General features: G+C 45.9%; 1 protein-coding gene and 1 non-coding gene across 2 annotated transcripts in view; one reads left to right on the top strand and one right to left on the bottom strand.

Annotated features, from left to right (window-relative positions):
• ST6GALNAC3 (ST6 N-acetylgalactosaminide alpha-2,6-sialyltransferase 3) overlaps positions 1–14893 on the bottom strand; it is a 635275-nt gene that overhangs the window by 574152 nt on the left and 46230 nt on the right. The window lies entirely within an intron of this gene.
• TRNAC-GCA lies at positions 11632–11703 on the top strand. Its single transcript has one exon. It is a non-coding gene; the product is annotated as a tRNA-Cys (tRNA).

Here is a 14893-nt window from a genome sequence, read left to right as displayed (position 1 = left end):
CTAGATGATACATTATAGACTGCAACTTTACCACTAATTTCAAAACCCTCACACATTAGCAAGTTCTGTAAATGAATGAATGTATCTGTTAGGCACACATCAAGGAACGAAGAGTTTACTGACAGTAAAGCTATTTTGGAGAAAGGTTGCCTCCCAACAGAAGCAAACGCATTTAAAACAGCTGTTGACCAGGCTCCTGCCTTTTAGTAAACCCTCTGAATTTTGTTTCTAGCAGTGCATCTATAAATGGCCTATAGCTGTCTCGTTTTATTAGCTCTTTACAATGCAAGATATAAATTTCTCAAATAAAGCACCTGTAATGAAATTCCACTGTGAGCCTGTTTGTGGTAGGCAGTGCTGCTTCCCAGACCTGTACAGCGGATTCCAGAAGACTGCAGACAAGCCACTGCCAGAGGCCCGACCCCACAAGAGCCCACTCCGCGCACAGGGCTCCGATGGAACCAGAGCAGAAAACTCTGGGGTGTGCAACCAAGTCACAGATTCAGGGCTACAACTCTAGGATGGTGTAGAGCCTTTCAAGAGCATTGCTGTGGGGGCCCCTTTGCCACAACACAATTAGGGACATGTGTGACACCTGGAACCAATCAGATGTGCCCAAGAACACAGTAGAGCCCTGCAGACAGAAATCTACACCAAGAAGGAAAGCAGTCACCTTTCTACCACAGGCCCATGTGCTGGGCTGGGTCTGGAAGACAAGACTTTCCCCGAAAAGAGGAGGGATGTCTCAGGTGGCAGGTAGCCTTACCATGGTTCTCACTGGCTCAGTTTCACAACACAGTATAATTAGATAGCATACTTAATAGCCATTAAAGCATACAGGCTCTTTTTTATAATATTTTTATTTGCACCAGGTCTTAGTTGAGGCCCAAGGGATCTTTAGTTGCAGCAGGTGAACTCTTAGTCACAGCATGTGGGATCTAGTTCCCCAACCAGGGATCAAACCTGGGCCCCCTGTATTGGAAGCACTGAGTCTTAGCCACTGGACCACCGGGGACGTCTCAAAAGAACACAGGTTCTTGAAGTCGGTCCCACGTCCAGTGAATTTTGATGCTGGCCCTTGTTAGCTCTACAATTTGGGCGAGTGATGGAAACATTCTGAGCCTTCATTTCCTCAACTGCAAAATAAGGATAGTGATATCCACCTCACCAGATGCTGTATTAAAGGAGCTAAGTTATGTAGAAACGCCCATTTTGTCTCTGTCGTATCAGTAGATACTCAATATTCGGTCCATTTTTAAAGTGGGTCATGTGACAACATGGCAAATATATTATTTCAAAAAGCAAAGCATTAATATAAACACAGCTTTGTGCCATGCAGCAAACAAATATACAAATAGAGTAGGAGGAAACGTACTAGAACCGTAACTGTTCTATATTTGCACTGGAGGGACTATGAGTTAAGTTCTCTCTCTTTTCCCAAATTCTCTTTGAAGAAGAAAATCTTACATTTATAATGGCAAAATTTTACTGTTTTAGTAACAGTGTTAGTTGTTCAGCCATGTCTGACTCTTAGCAACCCTGTGGATTGTAGCCCACCAGGGTCCTCCATCCATGGAATTCTCCAGGCAAGAATACTGGAGTAGGTTGCCATTCCCTTCTCCGGGGGGATCTTCCTGACCCAGGAACTGAACTCGGGTCTTCTGCATTAAAGGCAGATTCTTTACTATTTGAGCCACCAGGTAAAAGTTATTTATTAAGACTCAGAGTTTCTTTAAAGAGACAGTGTTTCTGAAGCAGGGTGGTTTTTATGACATGAACCCAGACCAGTATTTTCTCAAGGCAGCCAGTAGAATACTAATCACAGCCAGAGTTCAGTTGCCACACCTCAACGTCAGGAGCACACCAACAAGAGTCAGGCGAGTATTCCTGAGAAGGCTGAAGAGGTCATGGTCGCTGGCTGCACCCGCTAACAAAGAGGAAGCTCAGGGCCTCTCCAGATACTGGGGACAGCACGAACCCCCTCTGGGTGTCCTTCTGGAAGCCGCCTTAGGATAGGACTCATCTCAACAACAAGCACTGGAAGCTGCTCAACAAGCTGAGGCCAGGGGCTGGCCTTGTGACCACAGTGCTTGCTAGGTTTATGGAACTGAGGTGGCCTCAAAGCCCACATACCCACACATCTGCTGACTGCAGCCTGTGGCAGCCGGAGGCCACACTGGGGTGCCAGTCTCTGGGATTCTTGACCTGCAAGCTGCCTGAAGCCACTGCCCAATGTAGACATTTTGGACGGAAGCCTCTCACTGCTGTTGGACTCTAGTGGAAATGAAATCTCTCACCATCGAAGGGCCTTATGTGACCCTGAGCCCAGATGTGACTCTCCTTACTTGGATTTCTACCAATTTGTCATTCCCAAACCAAGCCAAGCCAGGACCTCGAGGCATTCATGGACTCCATGAGCAGGTAGCCACCATGAGAGCGTGAACAGAGAGCGTGAACAGGTGGCCACTCCCCTAGCCACCCAGGGACCACCTCCAAAGTCACGGACTGATTGAACAATGGTTCTGCCAAACTGAAAACTGATGGAGTCCCCTGGGCTGTTAAGGGGGTGGGTCACAGAATACCACAGTACTGGGATTCCCTGGCAGCATCAGGAACTCCCAACCCCTCTCCACAGGTGATGCTATAGGACATGCCAAGCTTGTACAGGAAATAACTTCACTGCCTGGACTGAATGATGGGTTGAAAGGACTGAAGGGAACAGCAAGAGCAATGGGTTCCTGAGGAAGTGCTGGCCCCTGGGTTAGGACAGACAGCCCGGGTGGCCATCCCCAGACACTCCATGCTTCAAGCAACAAAAGGAGCATCTCCTGCCTTGGGAGGTATGGGGATTGGGGCACTGACCTCTCTCTTCCTTCCCAAGACCCATGGTGATGCCTAGATTGACAACACCCTAATCAAAATCAGCACTGCCATGGCCAAGCAAGATGCCCTGAAACAAAGCTGTATCTGCCACCCAAGACTGAGGGCTCTATTGCCTCAGTCTCCCACCTTGGTGGCCTGGCAAATACTTAAGACTTGGGCCATCAATGGATCTGTCCACTGAGTGACTCTGCTGTTACAAGTTCAGATGCAGGATCGCTCCATTGTCCTCTGTTAATGGCACCTGTAACTCAATTGGAAAGGACTCTGCAGGGAGTCAGGTGCTGCTGACTCATACAGGCAATCTGGGCAGAGGGATAAGTTGTCTCTTCAAGCCACAAGTTGGCAACAGCAGGCAGAGATAAAGTATAACTGCATTAGTCAATGACATATAACAACCACTCCCTAGTGTGAGTCCCAGGCTCTCACTCAAGATATGCTTCTTTGCAGTCCTTGATGGGCTGTGGCCTTTCCCCTGGAGAAGTCTTTTTGCCTCAGGGTCTTAGACCTACCATCTGGGTGCGTAACTGCATATGGGTTAGAGGGTCCCCACTCTGCTGGCCCATCGAAGGGTGGCAGGTGACATCATTCCCAAGAGGAAGACTGACAGTTGGTTCCACTCTACTGTCTGAAATTAAATACCAGGATAGCACATGGGCCCTAGAAATGATGATACCCACCCTCTCCTTGACCATGGCAGAAATGGCTAACTCCATCATCCAGGCCATTTAGGACCAACACGGCTCACTGAACTCATGAGCCAAGCTGCGGATGAGTAACCAGATCACTGTGGGGTTACCTGCTGGCAGAACAGGGTGTTCTAGCCAACACCTCTTGCTGCATGTATATCAACAATTTGGAGAAAGTAAAGAATGAGGTGGAGAAAAATCATGCCAAGGAAGAACGGTTATCATCAGTAAATCCAGTTTCCTTTACACTCACTTTGACCTTTCCAGCTCGCTAAACTCTGACATCTGGGGCTCTTGGCTGAGTGTCATATTCCTAGGAAAGTCGGACCTCTTCATAAGGTCCTGTTAGTGGCCCTGACCACCTGCTGTTTCCACTGGGCGGGCACTGTGGGGCTCTGTGGGGCATGAACCACACAGAACATCTCTCTGCCTCATGTACAAGGTGGCCAATGGTCCCACTGAGAGTGACAAGCTTTGCTTTTCCTAGTATCACGCTGAGGGTGGGGGGTGGACTGTTGGGGTAGCAGCCACTGCATGACCGGCATCCTCTACCCAGGATTGCCCGTGGGTGCTCTGGGCCTGGAACATTCCCTATGGAGGCCAGGTGCCAAGCTGCTACTTGGCCTGACACTCTTCCTCATTAGAAGAAATCGCTCCCTGTTCCAGGAGGCAGTGAACTTCCTTGTATTGCCTAAGCATGTGTTTTATTCAGCACCTGGCAAGCCCCACCAGCATGTTTGCCCTCTGCCCTTTCCACAGGAAGAGAAGGGGGTCTTCAGCTTCAGCGGGGTATATGCAGTCCATCCCGTGTGTCAGTTATCAGGAGTGACTCGCTGGCCGTGAGAGACAGGACACACCACAGATGCTGATCCTGCTGCATCACTTCTTTCTAAGCAAAGCACTGTTCCAACCAGCACTTTGTGTGTTAAGTCCTCCTTGGAGACTTGGAACGCGAAGGTGCTGCAGTGAGCTAAGCTCTGTGGGTTGGCACTGTCATGCTCTTTGCCATCATCCATGTGGTAAGACTCCTCACCTGGTGCTTGTGGCTCGATCTTCCTGTTCTACACATAGCAATGTCAAGTAGCAACACCTGCTATGTGGAAACAAAGCAGGATAAGGAAAAAGATAGATATGGGGTGAATTACAAAAGATGAAGTTGAATCATATAGGGCCTTAAAGATGTGATCAAGACTGTGGATGTTCTAAGGTAAAGGGAACAGCTGGAAGTGTGCACATGGTCACCTACCTTGTGTGGAAAACCCAGGCACACAATCCATGGCTCATAACACTAACAGGAGGCTGCCTCCCTGAACGAGCAGACGGCCCTTTCATCACTGAAATCTCAGAAGACAGAGACCACCAACACATTACCAAGTGCCCTTGTGGAATCTTTATTCTAACCTCTTGATGCTACTGAAAATATTAATACCTTCCTCAGCACCATGGTGAAGAATAAATAAGATAATCCACATAAAATGATGAAAACACTACAAGCCAGAAGAATATCATAAATGTTTATTATTTCAACACATAGTAAAATATGAGAACAGAAAAGCCCACTTAACACACAAAGTTTATTATAAATAAATACAGACTCTTGACTTTATTTCCATTTCTGATTTGCATTAAAGTCTACATACTTTATTTGAATAACATACTACTTGCCACAGCCCCTTTCACTGCTGTCTTAGTCGGTTTGGGCTGCTAAAAAAAATAATATAGACTGGTGGTTTAAATAAACATTTATTTCTCACAGTTTGGGAGGTTGGAAAATCCAAGATCAAGGTACTGCAGATCCATTGTCTGGTGTATAGAGAGCCACTTTCTGGATGGATCCTCACATGGCCAAGAGAAAAAGGAGAGAGACAGACAGAAACAGGGATGAGGACAGAGGCAAAGGACAGAGAGAGACAGAGAGATAAAGACAGAAAGAGAGACAGACAGAGGGGAAGCACGGTCTCCCCGTCTCTTCTTATGAGGGTACCAGTCTAATCACGAAGGTTCTACCCTCGTGATCTCATTACTTCCCAAAGGCTCCATGCCCACATACCATCAGACTGAAGACTAGGGTTTCAGCATATGAACTTTGGAGGGCATACAAACACGCAGTATCATAACAGATACTATGTACCCCTTCACCACCATCTGTTATTAAGAGACCAGAAAATTCATATTTTTTAGCCAAGCAGATACAGTATCACTCTGCCGCCAACAGAAATATTACTAATGGCCTGGGGCACACATGATGGCTTCTCATGTTGATTAAAGCCCAACTCCCAAGGACATTCTTCCTCAGAGGGAGTTGTTTGGGCCTTCCATGATGCATGGGTTCCTGTAACACCAGCTTCCTTGTTTACACATCCACCCACATCTTTGAGGACATGCATTTTATGAAGCTAATTACCATAAGCACACAAAAATCTTAAAGATGATTCCAAAAATCTTATTTCCTGCCTCAAAACTTTCCTTTTAAAAACATCACTGAAGACCTGGGAAACTCTGGATTTTGTTTTAACCAGAGTTTCAGTCTTTGAGTTTTTGAAACACAAGATATAGTTTACTGAAGGCATGAAGGTTACAAAGGCTCCTGGACTCAGGAAGTCTGAAAGAAGACATTTATCAAAGATCCTGGCTGGAGTTGTTTACAACTACCATTTGAATGTCCACTATATGCCAGGTACTTATTAGTGGTATGCATACTGTTCCTAACTGTGAACATGGCATAGTAGATATTATTATCCCCGTATTACAGACAAATTAATGGACATGCAGAGCAGTGATATAATGTGCTCAAAATAAAGATGGAGCAGGGTTTCTAACATGGTTCTGACTCCAAGGCTAACATTCTTTCTTCTGTTAGATGCTGCTTCTCAGAGCAACAGAACTGTACCCTTTATATGAGCAAGGAGATGCTCACTTGATTAGGAAAAAACATACTTTATCATGAAACGTATTCACTTATGTCTGTAAGAGACATTCCCTGCTCGCCAAAGTCGGGGAAAATGAAAGAAGAAAGACTTTTCCCCTAAGGGCATCATTACCAAGTTTCATGGTTAGTAATTAAGTCCATTTGAAACACGGGCCTAAGGTTAAAGAGTGAGTGAGAGAAAGAGGGAAAGAAATGTAGAGGAAAAGCATAAAAATGATGTTAAAGAGATATAAGGGCATGGAGAGGCAAAGCACTAAGAAAATAGAAGGCTTTGTGTGTTCTGTTTTTCTTGAAATATTAGAAGTAACTTCCTTATCAGCAAGACTCTTGAGACAGACTCTGAAAACATCTTTCAAGGCAAAGAAATGAGGCCCTTTACTATTTGAGGAGGGTTTCTATATTATCTTAAGTCTTGCAAATCCAATAAGATTTCCCAACAAAATCCCAGGAGACCTCACTGTCTGCAACACCAGGAGGAAGATTTACAGTAACTGAATATGGCTCTTCAGCAGGGCCCACTCAATTGGTTCCATCTATCTAAATAAGACTCTAACACAGAAACTGGGAATTAAAGTAAGAGGCTGGGGTGCTGGGCATCAGTGAACACCTCAGCAAGGGAACAAGTCACACCCTGACTGGTACTTAAAAATATATCAGGATGAAGCAGATCTTGCTGTTAAGGAGAAGACATAGAAGTGAAAAGGAGTCACCCCCAGACCTGCAAAAGCTGAGATAATGCCAGGAGCAGTCCACAACGAAGATTCTGAATCCAGCTACAAAGGAGTCTGCTGTCTGCTGATGGGAAACACATGCTTTTTTGTACAGAGAAACCCACTTCTGATCTTCTGAATTTATTCTAGGTACTGAAACAAGATGACAAAAGATGCTTTATGGTTCCTTCCAGATGGACCACAGAGCCTTGCACTGCAAGTTGAAAGGGGTTCAGTGTGAAGCTGAGTCCCAAACCACCACTCATATTCTGATCACCAGCACTCACTGTTTCATCATTCTGCTGTATCCAGACCTAAACATTGTCAAATCCTCAAACCTTGTCAAAGCTGTGAGCAACTTGGTGGGATTCAGTGCAGACGCAGTGCAAACACAGTCCAGAAGCACAGTGAGAGGCCACCAGCGTCTTCCTGCAGAGGAACGAAGTGAGAACGAATTGGACACTAAATGTTTATTTAACTTAGAGAACACTTCTAAACCACATCTTCAAGTAGACATGAAATGCACTGTTGGGTGAGAAACAAAGCCCATCTTACATGTTTCATGTTGTGTAACTATCTCCGTCTCACACTTGGCCATTGTTGCTTGCAACTGTCTGGAAGTTAAATACACCTTCCCAGGAGCGCCAGGTAAATGCTCCACAGACAGAAGAGAAGAGCTCCCACGGGGGTCTTGTCTCATGTACATTTCAATCATAAAGTGTTCCAAGTTTGCCAATGCGTCTTAGAAAGCTTAGGTAAGAGCAAAACAGGTAAATGAAGGTCCCAGATACACACAGACACAAATAAAAATTGTTCTGAGTCATTAAATGTGAACTCTTTCCCCCACCAGATCTTTCACCAGTATGTGCCAGTTTCCTGGTGACTCAGAAAGTAAAGAATCTTCCTGCAATGCAGGAGACCTGAGTTCAGTCCTTGGGTCAGGAAGATGCCCTGGAGAAGGGAATGGCAACCCACTCTGACTGAGCGACTGAACTTTCACTTAACTTCACAAACGATTGCTAGGATTCTGTGCCTCCCCACGATCCAGTCACTAATCGGTGAACAGCTAGCTGGTGGAGCAGAAGCCAGTCCGGCGTGGTGGCCAGCTAGCACTGTTCTGAATGGCTGTGCTCATACTCCACCCACAGGCAAGGAGCCAAGGGATGTGAGTCCGACTTCCACTTCCTGTCCAATGTTACGCATGCATGCATGCTCAGTCACTTCAGCCATGTCTGACCCTGTGCGACCCCATGGACTGTAGCTCACCAGGCTCCTGTCTATGCGGTTCTTCAGGCAAGAATACTAGAGTGGGTTACCATGCCTTCCTCCAGGGGATCTTTCCAACCCAGGGATCAAACCTGCATCTCCTGCACTGCAGGCAGATTCTTTACCCACTGATCCACTTGGGAAGTTCATCCAATGTTATAACCACCTCCAACAGTTGAATTAGCTATTCATTTACTCCACAAAGATTTACTGAAGTTCTTGGCATGAGTTAGACACTGCACAGGCCCTTGTGATAAAGATAAACAAGAAAGACAGACTCCCTGATCCCCTGGATTCATAGACTAAAGGGCGCAGAAAGACAATTAAACCAACAGTTATGGCCCAGCAGCAGCATCAGAACAGTGGTAAAGGAAGCCTGGAGCACAGTGGGAATGTTTAACCTAAACTGAGAAAGCCAGCAAGGGAAGAGAGGAAGCCCTGTGAGGCATAAAGTCTGGTTTGGCTAGTGGATAGGGAACTGGGGCTGGGGGGAGAAAACTAAGAGATAAGGCTGGAAAGGCTAGCAGAATCCAGAAAACACAGGTCCTTGTAGGCCACATAAAGGAATATGGACTTGATCCTAAAAGCAACGACTTTTATGTCCTGCAAAGATCATATTGGTTGTACTGAAGAGAAGGACCTGGAGGGAAGCAAGACTAGAGGCAAAGAGGAAGGAAGTGGGGAAACGAAGGCACACGGAGATAGAAAGAAAACAGTGTCCTGAGCTATGAAAGTAGCAGAGAATGTGGTGAGAAGAGCGTGGGCTCAAAAAGATTTAGCAGAACTGATGGAGCCTGGGTATTGACTAGACGTAGAGATGCAAGAGACAGGCATCAAGGATGCCATTGCTTGGGTACCTGCCTTGGAGAAATGGATGGATGTTACCATGACTCCTAAGACTTGAAGACAAAATGGGACAGAAACAAACATGGGACAAAGAGTCAGAGTCCCACTGAGGACATGCTGTGCTTTGAGGGACCTGCAGGGCAACTCACTGCAGTCATCCATCCAGCAGCTAAATTAGTGATGTCAGGAGAGGAGTTGGGGCAGAAGATACAAATCTGTATATCATCAGTCTGAAGATGGTAAATGAAGCCATGAACATGGACAGAATCATCCAAGGAAAGTATAAAGTGAGAAGCAGAGGGAAGTGAAAGAAGGCTGAGATCAGAACTGCGAAATGGCTCACAGTTAGGGCCGGCAGATTGAGAACAGCCAGAGAAAGGCCTGAGGATGGTAAAAACCTGGCGATCAAAAGTCCCAGTGCCTAATACCTGAACAGGATTTAATCAGTGGGTCCAGGACCACAAAGGCAAAGGGCGAGGAGAGGATGGGAAATTTTTAATTCACTTGATCTTCTGCTCCAAGAATGGATTACAGCAGGCAGAAGTCTCATTAGGCTGAGAGGGGCTATCCCACAAAAGTATACTGCAAACCAAAATGTAGGCCACACTTATAATTTTTAATTTTCTCATAGTTACATTCAAAAAGTAAAAAATAAATAGGGAAATTAACTTTAGTTTCATCTCCAGGCTAAGTCATTTCAGTCATGTCCGACTTTTCGACCCTATGGACTGTAGCCCACCAGGCTCCTCTGTCCATGGGATTCTCTGGGCAAGAATATTGGAATGGGTTACCATGCCCTCCTTCAGGGGATCTTTCCAACCCAGGGATCAAACCTGCATCTTATATCTCCTGTATTGGCAGGCAAGTTCTTTACCACTAGGACTACCTGGGAAACCCTTTAGTATCAGACTTTAATATAATAAAGCAAAATATTATCATTCACTAAGTAATCAATATAAAAATTCTTAATGAGGTATTTTACATTCTTTCTTTTTTGTGGCATGGAGCCTTTGTAATCTACTGTGTATCTTACCCTTAGAAGAGATCTTACTTGGACTAGCCACATTCCAAGTGCTGCTCAGGAGCCACATGTAGCTAGCAGCTGCCATACTGGACAATGCAGATTTGCAGTTTACACACAAACACTTTACCTTTCTCCACATTTTATTTAAACAAAACCTGAAGAAGGGTATGATCAACAGGAGCTCTCTGAAAGGCCTAGGTGGCAAGCAGGACATCAAATACAGATGAGGGAGAACAGGAACAATTAAGGAGCATTTTCTTTTATAACACAGTCACAAAAGGAAAAGACGCTGGGGACAGGCTGACCTCGTGCTTGATGCTGAAGAGTGCAGCAGACAGCTGCTGTAAAATGCAGGTCAGAGCTGGTTCCCTGTTAAGAATAAGCCAATACAGCTTTTTAATACACAGTACATGGAGCTGCATGTCACATTCCGGGGACATGCTACATTATGCAAGGTCAGGTGTGGGGGACTGCAACCAACCCCTCCCTGGACCAGTCAATGTCATCTAACCAGATTTCTAGCTGGAGCCTCTCAAAATTGTTTAGTCGCCTCTTCACATCACCTTGAAAGGGTGCACGTGATTTCTTCATCACAGGGACACCAACAGGACTCGGCTCGGGCTCTCCTCCCACCGCGAGCTCATCATCAGTGAGACGGGTCCCCCAAAAGGAAGGGCAGATGGAGGTGAATCGAACTGCGCAGCTTTCTCCTGGCGCTCCAGCAATCACAGTCAGGAGCCCAGCTCAATTTGCTGGCCTCACTTCTCCAGCTTTTGAGGCCTCACAGCTGCACCTGAGACTAAGAGCATTCTTTTTCTCTTTGGATAACTCCAAAAGTTGTTGCTTAGAATTCTCACCCCTGGGGGGTGAGGAAAGAGGAAAGAGGAAAAGCCTGATACTTAAACCTAGGAAATGGAAGCAGAACCATGCCTGTCCTGCCAGCCGTGTGTCTCGTATGTCCTTATTTTCCCCACCTCCTATTGTATACTTTAATAATAACACACAGTTGGTGGGCCCCCTCCCTCTCATGCACATACATGCACCTCCCCCCCACCACACACATACACACACACCCTTAAGAGGAGAGGCAGAATAGTGTTTGTGTAGTTAATAGATTAGGCTTTGAAGAAAAATCCAAATTCCACTGCTGACATTTGCTAGCTGTGTCGCCTTTGGCAAATGACCTCTACAACTGAGTTTTCCTATCTGAAAAATGGGGAGAATAACCATACCAACCTCACAGAGATGTGTGAGGATTCATATGAGGTAATGTGCTAAATGGTGGCTTCCCTGGTGGCTCAGAGGATAAAGCGTCTGCCTGCAAAGCAGGAGACCCTGGTTCGATCCCTGGGTTGGGAAGATCCCCTGGAGAAGGAAATGGCAACCCACTCCAGTATTCTTGCCTGGAGAATCCCATGGACAGAGGAGCCTGGTGGGCTACAGTCCACAGGGTCGCAAAGAGTGGGACATGACTGAGTGACTTCACACACACACAATGTGCTGAATTAGTGTAATAGAAAATGAAATAAGTCGCACTGGCCCTGAAACACGCTAAGAAGAATAAGTGATCACTGTTACTTATTAACCACTAAGTAAATAAGTAAGTAAATGTTAGTTGCTCAGTCGTTCCCTACTCTTTGTGATTAACCACTACAGGTGTGTAACACTGCCATACTACCATAAGTGGTAGCTATGATTATTGGTCTTAAAATCCCTGCTCCTTTCCTCAAAGCTTACCTCAGCTATTACCTCTTTCTGCTGGCTTTTTCTGTCAATGCCACTCTACCAAACCTTTTAGTGCCGCAAGTAAACACACACTTACAGGACTTCTCTGGTGGCACACTGGATAAGACTCCGTCTGCCAATGCAAGGGACATGGGTTCTATCCTTAGTCCAGGAAGGCTGCACATGTCATGGAGCAACTAAGCCCAAGAGCCACAACTTCTGAGCCTGTGTGCCGAAACTACTGAAGCCCATACACCTAGGGCCTGTGCTGCACAAGAGAAGCCACCGCAACGAGAACCCCAAGCAACAAAGAGCTAGGCCCCACTTGCCGCAACTAGAGAAAACCCACACAAAGCAGCGAAGACCCAGCACGGCCAAAACTAAATAAATACATATGCAACCTAGACAGCATATTAAAAAGCAGAGACATTACTTTGCCAACAAAGGTCCATCTAGTCAAAGCTATGCTTTTTCCAGTAGTCATGTATGGATGTGAGAGTTGGACTATAAAGAAAGCTGAGTGCTGAAGAATTGATGCTTTTGAACTGTGGTGTTGCAGAAGACTCTAGAGAGTCCCTTGGACTGCAAGGAGATCCAACCAGTCCATCCTAAAGGAGATCAGTCATGGGTGTTCATTGGAAGGACTGATGCTGAAGCTGACACTCCAATACTTTGGCCACCTGATGCAAAGAACTGACTCATTTGAAAAGACTCTGATGCTGGGAAAGGGCAGGAGAAGGGGACGACCGAGGATGAGATGGTTGGATGGCATCACTGACTCAATGGACATGAGTTTCGGTAGACTCCGGAAGTTGGTGATAGACAGGGAGGCCTGGTGTGCTGAGGTTCATGGGGTCGCAAAGAGTCGGACACAACTGAGCAACTGAACTGAACTGAAGCACACTCACACACTCACTCAAATTTGATACCCTTCCCTGTGCAGCTGGTACTTCCCACTCTGCTCATTCTTAACTCAACAGTGCTATTTAACTATCTGCTTACGGTCTTTGTTACTTCCCCTACAGCAATGCTTCTTAGTGCTTTGAGGAGGTAAAATGCAAGCAGAGACATGAAAGAAGGGAGGAAAGGAGCCAGGTAGATATCTGGGGGAAGAATGTCCCAAGCAAATTTTAAAACAGCAAAAGACCTGGTGTGGCTGGAGCAGAGAGCGAGGCAGAGAGAGGAGACGAGGTAAGAAATACACGGCTGAGTGGGCCAAAGGGTAACGGCCATAACCCATGGAAAGGGATGTGGATGTATTTTTCTGAGTAAGATATAAACTTCCTGCAGGGCTTGGGCAGAGGAGTGGTGTGACCTGACCCACATTTTTAAAAGCCATTCTGGCTTCTGTGAGGAGAACAAACAGGAGAGAGGCCAGGGCAGACACAGGGCAACCAAATGAAAAGGCTTGGGCATCAGTGGTACACGTGAGAAAATGTGGCAGGTGAGGTGGCAATGGTAGAGACCCCAACAGGACTTGATGGACTGGATGAAAGAAAAACAGGGCAACACCTTAGTTATGGCCCTAGAACTTGGTGTGAAAGTGTTAGTCGCTCAGTCATGTCTGACTCTTTGTGACGCATAGACCACAGCCCACCAGGCTCCTCTGTCCATGGGATTCTCCAGGCAGGAATACTAGAGTGGGTTGTCATTCCCTTCTCCAGAGGATCTTCCTGACCCAGGGACTGAACCTGGTTTCCAGCACTGTAGGCAGATTTTTTTTTACCATCTGAGCCACCAGGGAAGATGTAGTAAACCAAATAATGGCTCCCAAAATTACCTGCATCCTAGTCTCCAATTCCATGTTAAAAGAAACTGGCTGATGTGTTTAAATTAAGGATGTTGAGAGGGGGAGATTATCCTGGGTTATCTGGGTGGGCCCAATGTATCTGAAGGGTCCTCAGAAAGAAAATACGGGGATAGACGGGTCAGAGCCAGAAAAGGAGATGTGACAATGAAAGCAGAGGTCAGAGTGACGCAGGGCCAGCAGCCGAGGAGTACAAGCAGCCTCCAGAAGCTGAAGAAGGCAATGAGACGAAGGCTCCAGGAGGAATGTGGCCCTGCCACCCCATTTTAGAACTCTGGCCTCCAGAACTGGGACATAAATTTAGTGTTGTTTTAAGTTCGTAGTAATTTGTTCCACCAGCAATAGGAAACTCATATACCTGAGTTGACTATGATGCCATTTATTGATACAGAGAACAGTGGGAAAGGAACAGGAATCAGGAGCTCTGTTAGGACAAAAAGTCTGAACAGACATTTCTCCAAAGAAGACATACAGATGGCTTACAAACACATGACACAACGTTCAACGTCACTAATTATTAGAGAAATATAAATCAAAACTATAAGAAGGTATCCCTTCACACTGTCAGAAATGGCCATCATTAAACAATCTACAAACAATAAATGCTAGAGAGGGTGTGGAGAAAAGGGAACCCTTTTGCACTGTTGGTGGGACCATAAACTGATATAGCCACTATCAGTTCAGTTCAGTTCAGTCGCTCAGTCGTGTCCGACTCTTTGCGACCCCATGAATCACAGCACACCAGGCCTCCCTGTCCATCACCATCTCCCGGAGTTCACTCTATGAACAGTATTGCGTTCCTTAAAAAAAAAAAACTAAAAATAAAACTACCATATGACCTAGCAATCCCACTCCTGGGCATATATGCAGAGAAAACAAAAATTCAAAAGGATACAAGCACCCCCAATGTTCACTGGGGGTGAACAATATTCATTTACAATAGCCAGGACATAGAAGCAATGTAAATATCCATCAACAGAGGAATGGATAAAGAAGATGTGGGACATATATACAGTG

The sequence above is a fragment of the Capra hircus genome, chromosome 3 (genome assembly GCF_001704415.2).
Source record: "Capra hircus breed San Clemente chromosome 3, ASM170441v1, whole genome shotgun sequence".
In the NCBI taxonomy this organism is placed as follows: domain Eukaryota; kingdom Metazoa; phylum Chordata; class Mammalia; order Artiodactyla; family Bovidae; genus Capra; species Capra hircus.
The sequence above is the reverse complement of the archived record's forward strand: the minus strand, read 5'-3'. Positions and strand labels throughout refer to the sequence as shown.